The sequence below is a fragment of the Bombus vosnesenskii genome, unplaced genomic scaffold, assembly GCF_011952255.1.
Source record: "Bombus vosnesenskii isolate JDL3184/JDL3185 unplaced genomic scaffold, Bvos_JDL3184-5_v1.1 scf7180000014677, whole genome shotgun sequence".
In the NCBI taxonomy this organism is placed as follows: domain Eukaryota; kingdom Metazoa; phylum Arthropoda; class Insecta; order Hymenoptera; family Apidae; genus Bombus; species Bombus vosnesenskii.
In genome coordinates, this window is record NW_022883588.1 from 1 (window position 1) to 24,699 (window position 24,699).

At 37.3% G+C, this 24,699-nt stretch overlaps 1 pseudogene; it reads right to left on the minus strand.

Moving 5' to 3' along the window:
- Positions 1–9,581: 9,581 nt before the first annotated feature.
- LOC117240487 lies at positions 9,582–13,435 on the minus strand (annotated as a pseudogene).
- Between the last annotated feature and the right edge of the window lie 11,264 nt (positions 13,436–24,699).

Sequence of the window (24,699 nt, forward strand, 5' to 3'; positions counted from 1 at the left end):
CCTAAAACTCTACATCCCTACAAACAATTATCTCAAATTTACAAATTATCTCTTAATATTTTCTAACTCTTGTCGTAAATATCTGAAAATTAATTTGTCAATGCCTTCTCAAGTACATTTGCCAGCCGCCTTTCTCTTTTCCATACAAATTAATTTATTACACAAAAAAAAACTAGAAGACTAAACAGATCATGTAGAGTTTTTCCTCTTTTTTTTTTGAGAAGTAATAATCACTTCGACACCCTCCCTAAAAATTCTACATGTTTACAAACAATTACATTTTAATATCTTTTTTACTTTTCAAACCTAACTTTTTCCTTAAATATTCAAATCTCGGTTTTGGCAACGCCTTTGTACATATATCTGCCAATTGCTCTTCGTTTGTTACATACGTTATATCAATTTCGCCTCTATTGTATAAATCTCGCAAGAAATGATATCTTACGTCAATATGCTTACTTCTTTGATGGAATTCTGGATTCTTAATTAATTTCACGGCACTAGTATTGTCTACACATAGCATATACTTAAGGATCTCTAATTTACATTCAAGAAATATTTTCTTTAGCCACATAATTTCTTTCGCTCCTGAGGCTGCACTGACATATTCAGCTTCGGTCGTAGATAGAGCTATACATTGTTGTCGCTTACATTGCCATGCGATGGCCGCATTCGCATACTTACATACAACGCCTGATGTCGACTTTTTTGTTTCTTTGTCGCCTGCATAGTCAGCGTCGCTAAAGGTTTCGAGACTGCCTGCTTTTGTATATAAGAGTCCCATGTCTGCGGTCCCTTTTATGTAGCGCAAAATTCGTTTGACTAATTTCCATTGATACTGGTTTGGATTCTCTAAGTGTCTCGCCGCTATATTTATTGCAAAACTAATATCTGGCCTACTTACGGTTTGTAAAAACATTAAGTTCCCTACGGCTTCTCTGTATGGTGCGTTACAATCATTATCGCCTATGTTACTTTCGTTCCAATTAGTCTCGATAGGTGTAGAAACACTGTTTGCCTCATTCATATTAAATTTTTCCAATATGTTTTCGATATACCTACTCTGATGAATGAATATTGAACCATCTTCTAACCTATTAATTTCAAGTTCAAGAAAACTCTTTACTTCTTTCGAACTCGTAATTTTGAATTCTTTATTTAAATCATCGAAGAATTTATCAATTAAAGATTCGTCTGAAGCTGCTACCAGTCCATCGTCTACGTATATGGTCATCAACATTAATTTGTCGTCTTTTGTATAAATATAAAAACAAGGATCTGCGTTACTCTGATAAAATTTTAAGTTCGAGATAAATTTTGTGAAACGTTCCGTCCAACATCTTGGAGACTGTTTTAAGCCATATAGGCTTTTTAGCAATTTACAAACCCGATTTGTACCATCATCATAACCTTTAGGTTGTTTCATATAAATATCTTCTTTCAGACTTCCATATAAGAATGCGGTTTTAATGTCGAACTGTCCGAGGTGTAAATTATTTTTGGCTGCAATACCGAGCATTAATCTAATTGTGTCAAACCGAGCAACGGGACTATATGTTTCCTTATAATCTATGCCTTCTTTCTGTGAACACCCTTTTATTACAAGTCGCGCTTTGTATCGTTCCGAGTTGTCCGGATTTAGCTTTATCGTTAAAACCCACCTATTCTAAGTACCTTCTGATCTTTAGGTTTTTCTACAAGTATCCACGTCTTATTTTCATGGTGCGATTTCATTTCATCATTCATAGCTGTTTCCCATAACTCTTTCTTTTCGGATCTCATCGCTTCATTAAAATCCACCGGTAATTTTTCCGCCACGTACGTTACTGGGTTACCATAAAAATCGGTTCGTTTGATCTTATCTCTATCTCTCAATTGTCTCACATTGTCGCTAGTTCCATGAGGTTGTTTTTCATGTTCACTCTCTGCACTTTCATACGTACATGCTCTATCGCTCTGCGCACTCACATCTTCGCGCTCGACAATTTTCGGTAAACTTAATTTTACGAATTTCGCATTTTCTAGTTCAGGCTTAAATATTACGTCACGGCTTAATATTACATTTTTTACTGTTGGCACGTACACTCGATACCCTCGTTCGTCATCTAAATAGCCTACCAAATATCCTTTGTTAGCCTTTTTGTCAAGTTTTGTCCTTTTCTCCGCAGGTATGTGAGCAAAGCACTCAGTACCGAAAACCCTAAACTTTTCTAAATTCGGCGGTTTCCCGTACCACAGTTCATATGGTGTTTTCTTATCTTGTCTTGTCGGCCCCGTCTTATTTATGACATGTACTGCTGTGTTCATGGCTTCGGCCCATAAGAACAGCGGTAGATTTGGTTTCGAATATAGCATCGACCGACCTGCCTCTACTATTGTTCTATTTTCCCTTTCTGCGACACCATTCTGTTCAGGAGAGTATGGGACGTTAATCGTGTGCCTAATTCCCTGACTTCTTAAAAATTCTTTGACTTCTTTATTTTGGAATTCTTTCCCTCCATCACTATGAATTTCTTTAATTTTATCCTTAAATTGATTTTCAACTTCTAGGCAAAAGGTTTTTAGTTTTTCAATTACTTCTGACTTACGTCGTAAGAAGTAAATCTTTGTGAATTTTGAAAAATCATCTTTAAATGTCAGAAAATACAGTTTCTTGCCTAATGACTCGACTTCCATAGGTCCACATACATCCGTATAAATAATTTCGCGAGGTTTAGTCGCCCGATTGATTTTCTCGTGAAAACTCGATCTATGCTGTTTCCCGTACGCGCAACCTTCACAGAAAAAGTTATTATTACAAACTGACGGTATGATAACTCGCATATCTACTTTATACAAATTTCCGATAACAGAACCTCTTGCTATTATTTTCTGATTTTGTAAAAATATGCAATTGGTCCCTTCCTTTGAAATACAAAAATCTATGCCCCTTCTTGCGACAGATCTAATCGAAAACAGATTTCTTTTCATACCTGGTACGTATAGAACATCGTTCATTGTACATGTTACCCATTTGCCGTCCACAAAAGTCTCTACTCTGATTTTTCCTTTGCCGCACGCATCCATGAACGGACCATCGCCGATCTCTATCTTCACCGTGTTATCGAATTCTTCGAAAACGCTGAACCATTCCCGTCGTCCTGTCATGTGATCCGTAGCTCCTGAGTCGATTATCCAAACATCAGCGTTTGCCGTTTGTATCGCTGAGGTACTTCCTAATAGACCAATTCCGCTGTGATCCCGATTTTGGTTTCTAGGTTCCTGGTTGTCTCTATTGTTGCTTCTTTTGTTATTTTTAAAACAGTTTTTGCTGGTGTGGCCTTTCCTTTTGCATATAAAGCATCTAAAGCAATCCTTCTTTAGATGGCCAACTTTTCCACAGTTAAAGCAACTTGGTCCTTGTTTCTCGTATTCACGTTTACTTGACTGCTTCTGCTGTTCCCTTTTATAATTATTACCTTTTGTTACCAGTGCCACCGATGTTTCCTGGTCGTCTTTCTTCCATCTAATTTCTTCCGTCATCAGCCTGGTACTAAGCCTGTCTAAGGTCTTCTTTTCTTCTTCCACGGAATCCCACGCACTGTGAAAATGATCGAATTTGTTTGGTAACACCGATAAAATGCGTGTTATCAGCATTTTCTCGCCAATTTCACTCCCAAGGACTTTCATCTTCGCCGCTATGAGTTCCAACTTTGGTAGGTTGTAAGAGACATTTTCAGATTCTTCCCATTTAAAATCGAAGAACTGCTTCTGGACCATATTTAAATTCTCATCCGACTTCATGTCATATACTGTATTCAGCTTTTTCCACATTTCATGTGCTGTCGTGCAACATAAAAGAAGATCCAACGGTTTCTTTCCTACTGAGGTCACGATTAATTTTCTCGCTAATCGATCTGCTTTCAAAAATCTTCCACGAGCGATTTCTTTCTCCGCGCTGTTACCTGGATGACACAAATTCCCTTCACACACGTTGATCAGGTCGTCATCTTCCTCCAAAAGTGTACGCATAACAAAACGCCACTGGAGCCAATTTTCTTCGCCGCGTAACATCTCGACCTTCGCACTTGCTGATTCCATTTTAGCACTATCCCTTATTTTACTAAGCACAACACTTTAACAATTTATTCATTTCACGTTGCTACCTTGCAATTTACAGCCCTGGGCCCATAACCTGTTGAGGTTATTCGGTGTGTAAACAGAGAAAACACGTGGATAAATTGTAAGGTAGAAAATATATTTAAATAGAAGTGTAATAAGTAAAAATACAATTTGAGCTGGTCCAGATCCGCACGCTAGCTGTGTTACCTAATAACTGAAAACCCCCGAAGCCAACGTCGCCTGTCTACTGTTTATGGCCTGACTTCGTCGCAGTCTTTTGTCTACACGCTGTCGATGGCTTCAGTGCTTGAGAAAACTAAAAAAGACCAGATGTAGAGTTTTCTTAGAAGTGGTAACCACTTCAACACGTGCCATTGTTTTCGTAAATTTTTGATATTATAGCTTCATAAGTTTCTCCATCCTCTGAGTATATTGCACGATAAGGTGCTCCTATGATCCATTTCTATAGAGAGAAGATGTGTATACAAATAAATATAAGTAAATAGCAAAATAAAATAATTTGCTTCTTAATCAATATATTTAATAATATTCTGTATCAAATTTGTAATATTCTATCAAAATCACAACCTTGTGTAATTTACTTGCGTGTTTAGGCTGCTTAAGATTTTGTAGGTTTTCTTTCGGTTGAGAATTTCCAACATCCATTCCCATTCGCTTGATAACTTCTTCTTTTGCTAAATATATTGCTTTATCATATGCTTCTATTAATGCACTATCATCCCAAACATTATCATTGGCTGTGTCTGTATCCTTTTGAGATAGCAAATTATACGTTATTAATATTGATACAAGTATTTTATTATCAAACTATTGCAAATTATCATATATGTCATTTTTCAAAAATTGACTAAAAGGTAGTGGATACTGTTAATTACTATTATGCTAAGATCTTGTACTAAAATAATGTTAAAACCATTACGTTTCCATTACCATACATACGTTTCCATTTCCTCGTATAAAAAGAACATTCATATCATCTGCCATTTTAAAATAACATCATTTAAATATTGAATTTGCTTCTGAAATATTAATTTGTCTCATTTCTTTAACTCTAACACATTGTAAACAATGATGACATTATACCAACTATAATACTAAAAATCTATTCCCCATTCATTCGAAAGATTATTTTTTGAAGCAAGGTTAACATTGAATGTTCCCAAACTTCAATAACTGTACTTTACTTTCTTTACAATATCTAACAATATATTAGAATACTATAAAAAAATATTGTATGCACAAGAAACTGTTTATAGCGAAATAGCAAAAGAATTAATCACATATTATAACTAAAACGAGATTGTTAAGTAGATTATATTATACTGCATATGCGTTAGTGTTTCAGCTGGTAAATATAGTTTTTATATCTGAAGATAAATAAGATTTAATTCTATAAAATTGCATAATGAATTATACATATATCTATTACTATTCGTATTTCCCCTTAGTTGTATGTTGTCAATAGCATCAATCACGAACATATAAATAAATATAGAAGAAACCGTTCGGAAAAGGAAAGGGAAAAATGAACATGGAAGACAAGAAAGTTTTCTTCATGTTTAGCGTATGCGTGATACGCTTTGAATGTCTCAGATAAAGATAAAGATACTCTGCTCATTTCTATTTGTTCCGCAGAACGAGAAATTTGTTGTCTTTCATATTGGTTTTTACGATTCAATTTTTGGGCAGTTTTCCCTAGCGAGTGTCGGTCCCTGTTTGATATAACCAGACCGTAATTTATACAGATATGTAATATAGATATATATTTGTAAAACTGAAATCAGATGAAATAAATGTTGCCTGAGGTTTTAAACGTTTAATAAAAACAATATTTCATTTGGAAAAAATGTAAGATATGTAAAATTACACATTGATCATTTTGCTGGTCTTGTATCATAAAACGTGTGGCCCGAAGAGCACGTGTCCGGTAGGGATACGTCACTTGTGTTAGGAATCGTTTTATAACCTATCACAGTAAAGGAACGTCCCAGTATAGCAGCCGAAGAATGCCGTGAAAGTTTTTGCACAAAGTACAATTGATCTACAATTGATATTTTCCGCAATACTTATCTGGTGTTCGGACAGGGTGTCCCATACTCATGATATTTATGACAGTGGAATGGCGTTAGTAAATCAATTACAAAAATTTTCGAGATCAATTCTCGGTATTGCATCAAATTATTCAAAATATACAAGCAACACAACGTTGCCCTTTTTGCAGGCAACAAGAGGAATATCGACCACGCAACCACTTTCAGAAAAACAAGAGTAAGTGATACAAATTTTCTTGTGCTTTCCTTCTTTTTTTAATAGAATTTCAGTACTTACCTTCCAATATAAAATTGGTGTCAAAATAATAATGCTAATAATAATGTCTAAGAAATTTTTCTCTTTGTAGGAGTATAACTTCTAGAAAAATAACATAGTATTAATAGAATAGTATTAATAAGAACAACATTGACAGTGAACAACTAAAAATATAACACTGTTATAAATATATGATATACGAATTTTATTTATGTATTATTAAGACAAGTATATCTTATTTTTAAATTATTTCTATTATCATAAGTGATACATATAATTAAGGTATAATTAAGAGAAGATTAATTGAAGAAACACAAAAAATAAAGAAAATAATTATATTGAGATAATTTTTATCTTTCATAAATATTATTTTCAGAGTAAATATAACGTTTGTTAAAGCAAGTGGAGAGAGAATCAAAGCAAAAGGGAAAGTTGGAGATACTATATTAGACATAGTAGTAAATAATGAAATTGATTTAGATGGATATGGTATGTTTTAAAGAAGCATAATTTACTTAATTTAAAATAAATAATTTTGAGGTAGAAAATATTTGAAAATTTTCATTTTTATTAAGTTTAACATTCTTATTATTTTTAACTTTTGATACTTTATTATATAAGTATGTTGTAATCTTAAAATATAATTGATATAGGTGCTTGTGAAGGAACATTAACTTGTAGTACGTGCCGTTTAATATTTTCGAAAGAAGTTTATGACGCACTTCCTGACAAACCAACAGATGAAGAATTAGACATGTTGGATTTAGCATATGAATTAACAGATACGTTATAATCAGTAATATTAATAATCAGTATCAAATTATTCACATTATTAATTCTATTACCTTTTAATATTTTATAAAGTGAATTTTTCTATTTAAATTTATGTAAAAACAGGTTAGTATTGGGTATTTCGAAATCTGCATCTCAATGTAGAATTTCAAATCGCTATCTCTGAATACTACGAAACTGAAATTATAATAAATGTTCATAGTTTTTTATTTATGACCCTATAATCATTACAAATCTATGTTGGAATTAGCATATTTACAATGTTGATTTTCAAATGGATAAATAGAAATCTTATTGTGTATTAGTATTAATTTGTATAGCAATAAATATATTTATTGACATATTCAGTTATATAATATTTAATTTCAGGTCACGGCTAGGCTGTCAAATAGTAATGTCTAAGGAACTAGATGGAATTGAGGTAAGATTTCCATCAACAATTAATGATGCAAGAGCATAACTGAAATTATCTATAGGTTTTTGAAAATTTGTATACAATGTTATACACCTCTTGTTAAAAAACCCTTGTTATAATTATTAAAATATTGGTATTAAAAAAATATAATTATTTATTATTTTAATAATATAGATATACTGTTTGATTTCTTAGCTATGGGCAAGTTTAAAAGATCATCAAACTCATGGTCAACAAAACAACAGAAATGTACATGCAATGCTTTTTCGTTTCACAACAAGTTATCTGACACTATCATCATTTTCGTGGCACATGCAACATTATCGATTCAGTATAGTAATGTTTTGGATTAAAACAAATGTCTCGACATTGGAGCAAAATATTTCAACCTTTAAGGACTAAAATTAAAACTTATGAGTTTGTTTATAATTTTAATAGATTTTATTAATATTGTGTTTACTGGTTTATTAATTACAAGAAAGTTTGTAAAAGACTGAAGTTTTACGTAAAAAGTACAAATATTCTTTCAACAAAATTAGTCAAATCACATCATTATTTATACATATTGTATATAAATAAAATATGCGGATATATTACTTTACCCTAGAATTAAAATTCAATAATATTGAAGAATCTTATTTATTCAGATTTTGTACATTAGCGCTTCTAACCTCGGATAATAGAACAACAAATTAAATATTTTTAAACAAAAAAACTTTGTTCCTTTGTTTGATTTCCCTTGCTCGCGTTTCTTAACTACTTAGATATAAAATACTTACGTTTTCGAAAATTCATACTTCACAAGCTACTAAACGCTTTATCTGTTCAGAATAATTTATTGTTTTCTTAACTAGGTACATACCAAATACATCTATTAAGTTGGTATTTCTCATAATTACCAGTACATAAAGCTAAAACACTTTTGTACTATGCTTGTTATACATGGATCTAACAAATAATTTAACTTGTGTATTGTCGTTTGTATATTTTGTTACGTGTAAAATATTCTATTTCTACACTACTTACAAGTTCGATAAAGTGTACATTACACATCGTGAAATTTACATATTTTCACTTGGTTACCCTGCCCAATTCGAATATAATTCAGAACGTATGTGCTATATTTATATATTCTGCATTTGTTTTGTATATTATGTACACTGATCTGATCTTTGTAAACGCGAGTTTTACGATATTAATGAGAAATTTGCCAATTTAATGGAAGTTGTTAATTTTTTCTGGCACGTTTCACGTTAGCAGACATGTTTCTTAAGTTACAGTCGAAAAGTGTTTTTATGTAAAAGAATAGGAATGATCAAGTTATTTTAAGATGAGAAGATATTTCACGTCTTCTATTTAAATATAGCGTTAAATTTTAATTCCGTCAATTCGTATATACTCATACATCGAATTTCCTTTTCTCATGTCATTTCTTTTCTTTCATTTCACATTTAATTACAAAGATAAAGTGTAAGTACGTTCCTCATAAAATTAATATCAAATGTCGCAAAATATACAAAAGTAAACTAAGAAGAGGGGTACATATTATTACACAAACTGTCGTTCATATTGCATATGTACATATGCAGTATAAAAACAATACTTTTTAGTTTTTAATCTCTTGTTTAAATAATCCTAATATCTAAATTTGTATCGGTCATTGATTCGATATAACTGCGTTTATTGGAAGTAATTAAGCTATAGCCTGCGCACAAGAGAAGAAGGAACAAACACGTATAGTATACACGCTTAAATAACAAAATTAAGTCAGTTTACGTTCAATGTGAACTTGATCAAAGTTCCAGTCTCGAATTATAGAGTTTCTTACTATCAGTTTACAAAATTCGATATTACGATTATGTACCGTATTTGAAAAACATAAAATGCTTTGTTCAATTTTAAATAAAACTAATATTTACCAAAGCGAATACGAAAAAAATGTTATCATCAAACTCAATTTTCAATTATCAAACTTAATCCAGCACAAATACAAATGTTATTCGTGCTTTTTTACTTTTACTACTTTTCAACTCTCTATAGTTCGAGATTTGAGTTCCGCTAACTTTCTTTCTACTGCGCACGCGCAACAGGAAAACTTGAATTACACGTAATAGTCAAAAATTCGAAAATCTTATCCTTTCGTGGCAGCGAAAGTAACCTAGGACTAGAGGTTCCATAACATTAATAATAATAAGGCAATAATATTAATATTAATAATAATGTAATCGAGTACTACTAACAATATTAATAATAATAATAATAGTAGGGTAATGGCAAGATACACGCGGGTATAAATTAATCATTCCTTTCGTAATATTTACGACGTCTTCGGGATATTCTTTAGAAATTACTTTATTTCTGGTCAATATTCATTAACGAGCAACTTTTCTCTCTGTTTCTTATCACGATTTTTTTCACTTCATCACAATTGTACCGTTAGAAATTATTCAAAACATTGTTAAAATGTCCATGAAATATATGCAATTGCCGTATTGAATAAGCGAGTAATGAAGTTGCTGTTTCACTGAATAAAAGTGAAATCTCCAATGCGTGTGCTCAAGTATATAAGTTAAAAAAAGATTGGTACATCAATGCCTATTATTCTTAATCAATATTCATCATTTAACAATTAGGACCGAATTTTTACAAACCAACTCTAAACCACGACCCAATTTACAAATAAAAAGATCGATGTGTAAATTAACTATCAACTATTAATCTCCAATCCTATGTGAAGATATAATGTTCGGACCAAATTTCTAAACTAACGTGGACAATTCATGCGGACTATTGGTGGTTGCTGCGCTACTTAGATCCAATGTGGCAGCCGGAAGACCAGAACTGACGCTGCCGGTTGCTTCCCGTGGCAAATGCTGCGATCTATTTAGCTTATTTCCAGGACTCGGTGGCGATCTATCTGCTGGTGTATCCGGTGGCGTAACCACGTTTCTGTGTCAGCTCACGTTCAGATGATTGTGCGTCGCCGCGATCGGAGCTGGCGATGAGAGCAACAAGGGCGGTGGAGACATTGACACGTGTCGATGATGATGATGGTGATGATAGTGTTGGTACTGTGCAGCTCGGCCGTGCGTTGCGTGGCTGGCATTTAGTTGGTTCGTCACGGGCCCGACTTTCGTTGGGCAGCCAGCATGGTGGATGGTTAACGGGCCACGTAGTTGTTGTTGCTGTTGTAGCTGGTGCTGGTTCTGGTGCTGTTGCAGCTGCTGCTGACGCTGCAGCTGTACCGCCGCTTCGCACTGTTCGCGCGCTAACGCCTTCACGGCATTCGTCTTCTCCTACGAAATAAGAATGATAGGTTAGGTTGTAGTCAGGGGCCATAACAAATTAAAAAAGTTATAATATAAGAATTTACATTTTAGTTGAAATGATTCTAGTTACGAATAAGTATTAAAGATGATTCAAATCTTTTTCGTTACCGATAACCATGGTGAAAACTCTTTTGGATTACTTTCAGCCATTGTCAATCTTATTGTCAATACTACATGCTTGAAGTAGAAGGAGGGGTACAGAGAAAAAGACTTTTTCTCAGCAAATATAATTGTAAATTCGACCAATTGCGGGGAGACGTAATCGCGAGGAGAGACGTCAACGGGGGTCGTAAATCCCCGTTACGATTATAACAATCGACACCACGAATTGATCGATCCCCTGATTTCCGTTGAGATAATAAGGGGTGATTGAGTTTGTATAACACTGTGATTCACAGAATTATAAAGTATATATTTCCAATACTTAGATTACACTGACGTAGAGAAATAAATAGTTAACAACTTGTCGCACGAAGATGCGATAGATATGTACGCTAGAGCAGGGTTCTTATAATGGAAATTAATGTATTAATGGACTTAGCACTATAATATATTTAGGAGAGAAGATGTGTGTTCGACAACACCGAGAACCGACAAAAGATTTGCGTGAAGTATGCGACTCTCGCGCTATGTGTAGACTGCCGCGTTAGGCGTTAGTTTTTAGACTGTCTGTCGCTCTTTTTCTAATGCGGAAGAAAAGTTCGGTGTGGGTGTGCCCCTGTGCCTAAAGAACGCGGATTCGTTGTTCCCACTTTCGTTAGGAAAAGTGAGGGCAACGAACCGCGGTGTCGATTGGTCATGACCTGCACTACGGCTCGAAGGGATGAGTAGGGAGTCTCCTACCATCGTGGTGGATAGATGACTGTGTGCGTGAGAAAAACCTAGCTTGTTTTATTACAGGGCTATTCGGATTTTCCTAATGGGTGCATACCCGCTTTCTCCGTGTTTTAAGTGCGACTAATAAACCCAAGGACACCTCTAAAACCGACTGTGTTTCGAGAATATTTTTAAGCTTTAGAAATTCTTCAAGACAAACGGATTGAAGACATATGGTGAAACAATGCAGGGAAATGAAAGTTATGGTGGGTCCTTAGGTTTATTGAGGGTCGAAGTGACGTTACGCAGGCGGTTGTTGTCCGGTCGCGCGGGCTGGCGTGCAGATGTTTTAGGCGGCGTAACAATAATCGTTACTCAATTATTTTGTTCAACAGTTTTACAAATCTCCCAAAAATAAACGAGAATACGAAAATACACTGAATATCGTGTGTATGGTTATTTATAAAATCCCCTTGAAATAGTTGCGATCGCGGATCACATAAACAAACGAACCTGTCATTCTACAGAGTATCTTTTTCGGTGAAATTATGCAAACGTAAATGTAACTTCGGTAGAACTCCTCGAGAACTTGTAAGCTTATATCACTCTGACCCAACCAGTCCACTCTAAAGTGTATAATTTATAAAGGGGGATTATATTAATACGCGGAGGATGTGGTAGGTGGTAAGTTTTGCATATGAATGTTCGTTGATACAACGAATGGTTAAATGGAGGTTTTCATGAATGTGATAAGGACTAGATCGAATGTTTTAACACTTATAACTAGAATGCGTATTTTTATACAAGTTTGTAGTTTTACGAACATAATCAAAGAAATAAAATTTTAATCGAGATTTGTTTTCTTATATATGTATATTTTAGCGCATTTTATGCATTTTGCGCCATTTGCGTACTTTTCAATTTCGCACGAATAAAATAAAGATCAGCAATATAATTATAACGCTTCTTAAAAATGTGAAAAATCCTGGTTTCCTAAAAGCTTGCAATTGATTTCAGAAAAATTTTTATGAACACTACCAGATAAATTATGGTAACTCTGAAAAACAAAATTTCACGATAAAATGATTTCCGCGTAAAATACACATAAAAGATGATTTAGACGTGTTTGAACGTGTTCGTTTTCTTTTTTAATAGCGATGTGTTCTTACCCTCTGCCACACGAAGACGTTATGGACCATTGCGCATCCACAAAACACGATGCCAAGGCCTATGAAAACCGACGTAACGATTGCCGGTGCGACACCAATTACCTCTCAGAGAAAAGACATCGACTCCCGACTGTCGGACGCCAACGCCGCGACGCATCTTAGTCCCCATCAGAGATAAGGCCCCAACACCGACTTTCGGACTCCTTGGAATCCACACCAAACCCCCCCAACATCCCCAAGCCAGGGTGTATATAAGCCGAGACTTCATCCAGCCCGGGGAGTTCTCGTTCTAGTTGCTGTTCTTGTACAACACCCCTTTCTCTGTTCAACGTTATTCTACTGTAAGTGCCAAAGTCATAATAAAGTTCGATAAAAGAGAATTAATAGTTGGGCTACGACTCAGCTTTCTTTTCTCTCGCAACCCAAGTATCCATTTTACGTGACACCGGCGTCGAATGAAACTGGATGAATGTATAAAATATCATACCTGAAAGCATTGTTAGAGGATCATTATAACACGTATGCCATAACAAGCGGGACAAAGAATCAGCGCAAATACATATTCTCAATACATATAATTTTCGAAGCGTAAACTATATACATATGCTTTTCATTGAAATTTTCAATACTAGTCGCAAATTATTTTTCAATTAATTTATTATTTAAGTCTTTATATATCAATTCTCGACGAATAAATTACATAAATTATAGAGAATCTATCTTCAGACAATAGAGAGTTCAATATTTTTGGTCGTTAAGTAATTTACAAATTTCTAAAACGATTACGTTCGAAGTTTTGGACAGTATTTGAAGTTTCTAACATGACATTAAAAAAAAATAAATAAATTTTATGATATAATTAAAAAAACGTTGTGGTCTATCATAATTTCTATTCCGTCAAATTTATTAAAACGCAGTTTTCTTCTGAACAGAGTCAAAATGTCCGTCTTGAATCGAGTTCAACAGCTTAACGATCGATCGAGCGAATGATAGCTGTGTAAACTAGCATGACACAACGTAAACTTTAGATTAGATTTCGATCCATCCACCAGCCGTATTCATGCATGACATGAATATGCTGTTTCAGCTCTTTATAAATTAATCTGTTAAAACTTCCCTAAAAGACGATCATTTTTATTTTTCTAAGAAAAATAATGACTATTCGGCGTTAAAATTAACTTTATTTCCATTGGATTTCTAAACTGATTTCATACACTCAGAGATAGTTCACAGTATCTTTAGGATTCATGCCTGAATTCAAGAAAAATTAAACGTATAACTTATGTACTAGTATCTTTCAAAAGGTTAAAGTCGACAGAATTGAAGGAATTGGTTCTTACCAGTTAGGAAGACGGGAATGCTAATGAAAAACCCTCCGACAGCACATATCCGGCTGATGGATGATTTTTGCAGGTACTTGTTACTCCTGAAACAGACAAAATTTGAAGTGAAAGTCGGTTTCACGATTCTATGATAATTGAGCGAAATATAAATGTTAAGGAAATTCGAGGATTTGGGAATACAAATTATTGACTATATTTCCCACACAACAGTTATACATCTATATTACTCTCTGAAGAACGTCTTGCACGCATGCTGGTCGCCAACCGACTATCCTAGATTCTTCTAACATCTGACAACAGTCTTTTGTCTCCACTAAGTCCTTGACGCCCTCTAACCCTTACACACACACTCTCATGTACAGTGTAAATGTATCACTTCCCTAACAATAAAGGAACCAGTTTTTTGTTTAACAGCCAAGAATCTTTCAAAATTTCTACTATAATTGATACTTCAAATATATTTAGTCAGACAAAGGATAATCATAATCGCAACGTTAATCTTAACTTTAATTCAAGGATCAAACAGTATCATTATACATATAAAAGTAAACATAAAGTCTATCCACATTATTGTTATTATTATTATATGTTATTCTATAATTGATTTTTATTTCTTTATTATCAATATTATTCTATTTTCTATAATGATTCAATTATAGATCTTATTTTTTGTCAATCATATTTCACTGAAAAGATCACTTTGAAAATAATCTAATAGTAAAAAATGAAAAATAATCTTTTTCTACCTTGTCTTCATTTTTTACAAATTCTGTCCACCGCCGTAAACCTATTAAATGCATGAAACGACAAAGCAAAGCTGCTTCACATAATTCCCCGCTCACGCAGTGTCAATCAGCTCACGACCGCAAACGATACTGCTAATTTCCAGCGACCACGAACGATTTCACCGTAATTGCCGGTGTGAAATTTACCAATACGTGCTGGAATTGGTCAATAATGGATAGAGCGCTCTTGCACACACTAATCTACCAACAAATAATATTGACTCAATTGAACAACAGCGCCTAGATTAACGGACAAACCGCATGTTCCAAACAGCTTTACAATCACGGCAGAAAATACATGCCGTTATAGATGTTTCCTGGTCAAGACTAATTTCCACGCGTTAAGAACATTGTAACCGGAATCTAGGAAGAACTAGCACTTTCTGGAATAATACTATTGTGTCCTCGATGAATGTCTCTCCGCAATGCCCTCGAGTGAGTTGTTTTTGTCTTTGGTCGTACGACGTCCGGGATGAGAATTCGGGGAACGGTTTCCGTTGGGCATCCATGGACTGCATCTTTTTAGGAGGACCAGTGATTAATCTTTTCCCACTCATTTTCATCTCTAATTTCTCATGAAGCTAAGATTCCTGCATCTTTTATCATAATAATTTATTAATACTATTAATAAATTGAGACAATTATACACGTCGTATTTTGCGTTATAAGATGACTTGTAATTTGTAAAATTTACCTGTAAAATTCCTTTGTTTGTTTTACCGAAGCAATAGTTGGCATTTCTATACGACAATAAGAATTTGTTAATACTAATAATTTGTAAGGTTATCATGTTATCATTCTTCTAATGGATAGTATATTATTGAAACTTTTTTAATATTGAAACGCGATATTTTGTTGGAGAAGAAGTGCATAGTAGTAAAGAGTTGAATTCTACGGACGTAAAAAGTGGACATAACATTTTCTGTACATGGAGTCGCCTGGCCTAAACATTTTATGATTTCCGGGAAAAAAACAGACGAATCCAGCGCTGATTTTAAAGCAGCTTCATCCAAATAAGCCACAATAAGAAATTCCCACGAAACAGTTGCGTTCATCCCCTTTCGAGGTCGCTGACCTCTTTGAATGCATTTCAAGTACGTCGTACCAATGAAACTTCGAGTTCTAGACTAATTCCTCAGCCTTTTGCGTTAAATTTAACCTTCCGCGTTAGTGTATTTCGGACGAGCTCCTATTTTGCGCTTTCGTCGACTTCACCAACGTAACACGCAGCATCCGCAAGTAAAACTGTCTCTTAAATTTGATGTGACACCAATACACGACGAGAAGAATCACAATGCCATTTTTATTCCACTTCGTTGATTTTTCGTCGTAAGGTTTAGCTGTAAATAGGATTAAAAAAATTTAGATTAACGAGGAATTTAAAATTGATCTGTTAAATCAACAATTTCCATTAGTTGTCAATAGGTTTTATAAGCCTCAGATTACTGAGAAATTATACACATTGCAAAATATTTACCATTGGTTACCCACGCTACACGTAAATTTGATCAATCTACCAATGCACTACCACTGCAATAAATTTCTATTGCAACATTCCACGCTCCTTTGCCGCACCTTAAACTCCTCGCTAGATTTATTCCACCTTAAAGTGTCACATAACTCCTACGACACCGATATCAAATCTTAAACTCCACCAAATTCCAGAGAAACTTGATTTCGTCGACAGTAAGAGATTAAACTTAAAAAGCAATTTATTTCATCTTTAAACTATCCCAAACTTCTTAAATATAATTTATATATATAAAATATTATACACTTATTGTGCGCATTATATATTTCAAGAACTTTGCAATAAAAAATAAAACTTATTACATTTAAGATATGGTTATATCGCACAGGCTCGAATATGATAAAGAGGTTAAATAAATGTCTCGAATCTCCGCAACAAACTCACACAAACCACCTAAAACACGTATACACAATGTGCATTCACTACGAACTCGACTCCCATTCCCTGCCAAAATCACAGGCATGCAGAGTCAATTTCACTGCTCGAGCTAGTTGAATAGGGAAGAAGGTTGAGAGTTGGAGTTAAGGAGCATAGTTGGTAAAGAATCGCGTGCCGCCGCGCCATTAAGATCAAGCCCACGATCTCAACAATAAATATTAGACGGTTCTCTGACCTGCATTTCGCGTGCGACTCGGGACGATTCAAAAACGCGTAAATTTCCCATGAGTCGAATCAAACGTTCGCGATTTATCGCATGTAGGTTATATCGATATTGTCCACGAGTGGAGGCATTCAAACACAGATTGCTTTGTGTCACTCTATCGTAACTGCCCGTAATACATGATAATTTAATTTCGAATTCTTTGGAATATATGCACGTAACGAAAAATTTGTATTGGTTAGTCAATTGCAGACCAACCAGTTGTTAGCCAGTGAAAATAATGTAGATAATAATAGTGAAGAATTAGCTCGAGAAGAGTAAACAAACAAGGCGCCTGAATAAAAGGCACAATGTGGGTCCGCAAAGTGATGGGATTTCGGCGCATGCGCATTGTTTCGCATCAACTTACAATTAGACATGCACGAAAGCTTCATTTCTGCCGCATACATACTTGGATTCGCGTGCATGAAATTCACAAAGTAGGTTATTGCTTGGGAAAAACAGCTTTAATCGAGCGCAGCTTTTAACCAGACTGAAATCAAGTCTTTGTTTCTTTAGAAATTCAGATGGAATAAGAGAAACCTATTTTATCTGTGGATAAAGGTTAGGCTGCATCGGTTGGCTTATATGACTTTCCGGTGACTTTGAAGGGTAATACGGCGCCGGCGGTCGAGAAGGTAACTTCTCTATTGAACGAGATCTCATTGATCTCGTCTAAGCAGGAAGAGTCTGTCGGCCCTTCGATTTTATACGAGTCTTTCCATTCACGATCGTGCGAGCTGGCTACAGTCGACGACACGGACCCCCGACAAAACTGTCTGAGCCTATTCAAGGCGACGTCAAATAGTTTCACTCGGAGAGATGAATGGAGATAAGAATCACCGGAGCGTCTCTGCGCTTCGATGACAATGAGATTTGGTAAATCCTCTTCTTGTTTCTCGTTTTGAAAGAAGGTTGAAAAGAAGAGTGCTACTAGATCGTCTAGGGAAATCACACGGTATATATTGCGTAATGCTATTGATTTATCAAAAATAACAAGAGGTTAAGGAGCTTTGGGAAGGTTGATTCAATTTTTTATAACCTGACATCTCTTTGAACAAATGTCTTAAGAAACGCTTGAATAAAATGTTAAAAAATAATAATCTTTTAATGAAATAATCATCTAAAATGAAATCTTTTCCTGTATTTTTAGACAATAAGATTTACTATATCCCACGCCATAATAAGAATCAATTTGCTATGAACTGGTATCTCGGAAATTGTAAGAATTCAGAAAATATAAGGAGGCCGGAAGAGGTAAATGAAATCCACAGAAACATTGGCCCAACCTCAGCCCAGTTAGCCAACAAACTAAAATATCTCGCTGCCTTTTCTATATTTACGACCAGAACGTGGTCATTAATTGAGTCTAGCGACTGCACCGTAGACGAGTCACCGACCGATGTTGCTTTAATGGATATGCGGAAAATCACGTGTTCCAGGTTCCAGGGATGTAGTTGTTTTCATTTCCGGAGAATACGGTCGACTCGCGTGTGTATACCAATCTATCTGAGGATAGGTGTTCGTTAGAATTACTAACTATATTACTTTCAACCTTGTGATTAAAATTTTTAAACGTCACTTAATAGCAATTCAGTCGAGTAAGTACAAACTTTCAAATGTCCTACTTTTCAAATCTTTATATTTTTTAATCTCAAAGATATTTTATTATTTGCCGTAGATCAAGCTTCGTGTTACCGGTACTGTAACATTACAATCCTACGAGAAGCAGAAAATAGTGAAAAAATCCGACCTAATAGATAGTAGTCAATATTCCTTTGACGCGTCTTATGCGAACCGCAGTTAGAGGAAATGCAAATAAGCTCTTGCGAAACGGTTTGCCGCACGACAAGCCTACGAACAACGCCCAATGCAAGTTCGGTGGGAGTTACAGGAAGAGGGACGTCTAAAATCAACTAGGAATCCCTATTCAATCGTCCAATTTTCGATTCCGGCATTGAACTTCCCGAAGAAAATTAAATACAATTCCGACTCGAGATTTAATTTCAGTCTCGTAGCTAATGCAATCTAATCGCGTTTGCAAGGCCACGCTTCCGGTCAGAAGCCACGCGCTTCGATCGCGTACTTTCCGCATCGGAAGCGTACGCTTCGGTACTAACCGCGTCGATTTTCAAAGGAATCATTGGACACCGGAAGCAGAAGAAGGAGTAAGAATAAAAGCACGTAAACCGGCAGGAAGTCAATCGAGACAAAATCGATATCGTTGAAAGTCGAAAAAAGACCCGAATTTAGGTTACAGTACATATTCGAATTGAATATATTCAAGGTTTAGATTTTCTTCTCCTGAAAATTATAAACATAAATGAGTCGACAAGCGATCTTGAAAAGCGTCTGTTCCATCTAGATTATGTAAATTGCGTGAATTACCGTTAGCCATAATTCATAATTTATCGAAAAAGCGCGCTTCTTCTCAACCACGCTTTCCCCTACCAGCATCGACATTATCGGCAGATCGATAAGTATCAAAATACCACAAAGATATTAATCTCATCTTCTTTCTAACCGCGAAAAAATGCCGCGCAAATGATAAAACAACAGATCAGCCAGAAACATCGAATTCTCCACGCTTCCGACTGCAAGAAGAAAAACAAAGTTATTTGTGTATGATGGAAACGTCTCTGGACGATGCTCTTGTCACAGACGAAATTCGAGCAGCTGTATATAACAAACCGAAATTCCGAACGCCTTATCGCGCGTGACCGTCCGGTCAGCATCCGTTCTCAGCCGCCTGAGTGGCATTCGATCACTCCAGCCGTTCTCCGAATTTTACACTAAGTATAAACAAACCCTTCTCCCACTCCAACGAATGGAAGAATATAAATTCTCCCTTCAAAATCATCCAGTCAGTCTAATAAAAAAATTCTTAACTAATCCAAGTATCGAAAGTGTATCATCGCGAACCGAAAAAATTGTATAAATTGAGTAAAAAATAAAAAGAACTTTATCTCCTTGTCGGAAATTAACAAGTTCCTTACTTGTTACCTTAATTTTACACGACACTCTTAAGCGGTCGAGTGCGCGCGAGAATAGCATCGCGGATCGGCATTTCCACGGTGAGGATTGTAAAATGGTTACGCAGATGATGGATCATACGCATGGACCGTAGAGACTATCGTGAATGATGGATCAGACACACATCCGCGTTCTTCGCTCTTCCGATATTCTTCGTAACAACTGCTGCGATCTCGTCATTGGAAACGATCTCGGGAAATTCAATCGAATATCGAGGAAATTTATAGAAAGCTACAGCTGTGTTCGAGTATTATTCTAGAGAAAAGTGGTTAACTCTATGAGACTAACGATACAATACGTCTCAAGATAACTTTTAGGAAAATGATTGTACCTTTAAAATTCTTTCGACACTTTTCGGCATATTCTTGTCATTGATTCTGAAAGTATTTGATTAATTTGCTGGTTAATAGGAAGTTGGTTAAAACCGAAGTTAGTTAAAGAAATAAGTAAACACGAAACCCGTGGATACTCTAGACATATGATTCTACCTGCACGCGACAAAAATATTCATGATCTGAACAAGGAAAGAAGTATTGTTAGATTCGCGTCATGCTGCAAAGGAAAGATTTACAGCTCGAACCCAATTATCTGTTACATTACATTCTCGGGCACGTGTAGGCTGAACGTCATGATATATGAACACAACTATAGAAAGAACAACATGGATATTTCGCGCGAAGAAAACGAAGCTTCACATATACAGTGTATAACCACTCGACAGTATTTGCTCACGAAAAATACGAGTTGTTAAAGTCTAACAAAAATTACGTATACAGTGGCAAAGAAGAAAACTGTTATGCCGTTTACTCTTATTTCTAATTGACAGAAAGTTGTCAACGAACAAAGAGCGCTTTTTCTTATTCTCTGTACCTTCGCGATGCAATCACAGAAATTCTCCAAAATGCTTTGTGTCGACTAAACAAAGAAAAAAAAATGGCAGCTGCTAAGAGCAAACTATCTCCGGAATTTTCTTCGTTTCTAAGTGAACCAGGAAGAAAGAAGAGAAGGGTTAATGACGCCGAAACTGAAGGGTGGCCACGGATCGTTTGAAAGGGGCCACGACAACCGTTACGATTCAGTCGCACCTGTTCCTCTTCCTAGGTTACCATGCCGAACCATTGCGCGCTTTTACGAGCGTTCCCGCGATAGTTTCCTGGCACTTGCTCGTCCTTTCAACGAAGGGTCGATCGGTTAATTTAAACTCTCGAAGGCTTTGTCCAGTCGGTAACATCGATAAGCTTAAGTCGAAATACGGATTTCGCGTAAATTCAGAATTTTATTGCCACCAGGATGTATATGGAGGCGACAGATGAAGAACACGATGTAAATTAGATTTCTTGCTTTTATAGAGAAGCAATTTTTAAATTGTACACCAGTCGTCGATCGGTTCTGTAGATCGTTTTTAATAACAAAATAAATTTGGTTAGTCCATAAAGGTTTGTTCGTGTGAATCTTCCCATAGATCATCCGTAACGTAAATGCCGCTATAACCGGCTGCAGATACATTTTCCTTGAACATGTGGCGGCACTTGACAGTAAACTTCCCAACAGTTTACGTCGCTTGACGCACGACACAAAGACCCCATACCTGCGGACAAGATGATTGCCAGATGTCGATACATTCGTACCGAATATTTCCAGCTAGCCTAAGGACCGCTATAAATCTTAGGATTTATTTTAGCTAAGGTCCTCCAAAGAGACAAACAGTCTTTGTTTATCAGTCTCGAAGTCGACCACCCACCACGGGGACACACGAGAAATCTGCTATCTCTCACATACGACGCTGCCCGCTAGCAACACCCTCTCAAGGGCAGCTAGCACCCTTTTCCAACGACCAACACGAATTAGCCAATAAACATTAACGTACATTTCCCTCACTTTCCGAACCAAAGTTTTTCTCAACGAATCCGATGCCTTCGCATCCTTGGACACATCCCAACGAGTCTTCCTCCGCAGCAGCATCGCGACAAAAATGTCAGTCTATTACCGCGAGTTACCGCAGTATATCACGATCGTTATACTTACACGGTTCGAGCCGAATAATTATCTAAGCTCTCGACACCTCGTGCAATCATTGTCCGCACTCGCAGCGTATCTCGAATCGTAGCTATCCAAGCTCTATCTAATAACCGCGCATTCGCGAACCGAATACAATCGCGAATCCCGCATCAAGTGTACTCATTGACATTAGAGTGAATAAACATTTATCGTTCAAGAAATCTGAGTTTTCCTTCCGACCCTATCACGACATACCACCTCAAATTGGTGCCCCCGACGTGATTATCCCCGAGTGCTCGTGAAATGTAACACAATGAATCTAAATCAGTTCGAAATGACCAATAACGCCCACTCCGCACGTACGAAGGCCGGCGGGGACAACGCAGACTCGATTAGCGCCCTTCTCCGCGTGCCACCGTTCTGGTCTGACGACGTCGACTTGGGGTTCAAGATGCTGGAAGTGCAGTTCGAAACTGCCCGGATCACTAGTGACCAAGAAAAATACCAGGTCGTCATCGCGAATCTCGACAAGTCGCACGCGAGATTAATTCGAGACGTATTCGACGCCGCACCGGCGACAGAGCGTTACGTCGAAAAGGAGCTCATCAAGCGATTGGGAGAGTCGTAGGCCAAGAGACTCCGACAGGTAATCGAGAACGAGCAAATGGGGGACAGGAAGCCCTCTCAGTTTTACCGTGATCTCAAAAGCCTAGCCACCAATTCGTTAGCAGACGATGTCATTTTCGCCGTCTGGGAAGGTCGACTTCCACAGCGCATACGGAGCATCCTAGCCTCTGTACAGAACAACGATCCGGACTCCCGCATACAAATTGCCGATAACATTTACGAAGCCACCCTGGAATCAGGGCAGATCGCCGCGACCAGCGCAGGCCGACTACCTGCGATAACCCTCCCACCTGGCCAGAATAGCGGAATAGGCGACGCCATGGCAGCCTTCGCCAACTTGGTCACCGAGCGGGTAGCGCGAATGGACGCCCATATGAGCGAGATGCGAGCGCTAGTAGCCGAGCAAAGAAGCAATGAACACCGTAGGGCACGAGTACAATCACGCTCGCGTACACGATCCCGCCGCCGTTCGCGCCCGCGCGATACGCTGCGGCAAGACGGGCTGTGTTACTATCACACACAGTTCCGAGAAAGCGCGAGAAAGTGCACACCCCCTTGCTCCTGGAACTCGGAAAACCGGACCAGCCGTCCGTAAAAGCGGCAAACGACGACGGTTTGGCATCTCGCCGCATATTCGTAACGGACAAGAACTCGCGGATCTCCTACCTCATCGACACCGGCGCAGATGTTTGCGTATACCCGTGCAACAAGCTACACGGACACGTGAACAGAAGCGAGTACGAGCTGTTCGCGGCCAACCTGTCCCTACCTAAACCTGTCTCTACGCAGAGCATTTAAGTGGGATTTTACCGTAGCCGACGTCAAAACACCCATCATTGGCATGGATTTTCTAAGCCACTACGGGTTGCTCGTGGACCCGCGAAACAAAAGGCTTATCGATACGATAACACAGACGTCATCAAGGGGATACACCGCCACAACAGACGAAGCGTCCGACAAGACCGTCATCGGCGAATCACCATACCACCAACTCCTGGCAGAATTCCCGGACTTCACCCGCCCACGGATCTTCGGAAAAGAGAGAATTCGACACGGTATGCTACACCACATCGAAACTACACCTGGTCCACCAGTCTACAGCAAACCGCGTCGGCTTGCACCTGATCGACTTAAAGAGATAAAAGCGGAATTTGAACACATGATCGAGCAAGGCGTGATGCGACCATCGAAAAGCCCGTGGGCATCACCCCCGCACGTAGTGCCGAAAAAGGACGGAAACCTGCGTCCATGTGGCGACTACCGTGCGTTGAACGCCCGCACCGTACCCGACAGATACTCACCGCCACATATCGAAGACTTCGCGCAACATCTGCATAGTAAGCGAATCTTTTCAAAAATCGATCTAGTCCGCGCTTACCACCATATTCCGATTGCGTCCGAGAACATTGAAAAAACCGCGATAACAACGCCTACCGGACTTTTCGAAACAACAAATATGATGTTTGGACTTCGGAACGCCACGCAAACATGTCAGCGGTTCGTCGACGAAATCATACGCGGGCTCGATATCGTCTACGCGTACATCGATGATTTTCTCATAGCCTCGAACGACGAAAACCAACATCGCGAACATTTGAAAATCTTGCTCAACCGTCTCAATAATTACGGCGTTGTGATAAACTCCACGAAATGCGAATTCGGCGTGCACGAAATCACATTCCTCGGATACTCGGTAAACCCCGACGGAATTAAGCCGCCGCCCGAAAATGTCGAAGCGATTGTAAAATTGTCGAAGCCCGCGAACGCCAAGCAACTACGTAGGGACCTCGGT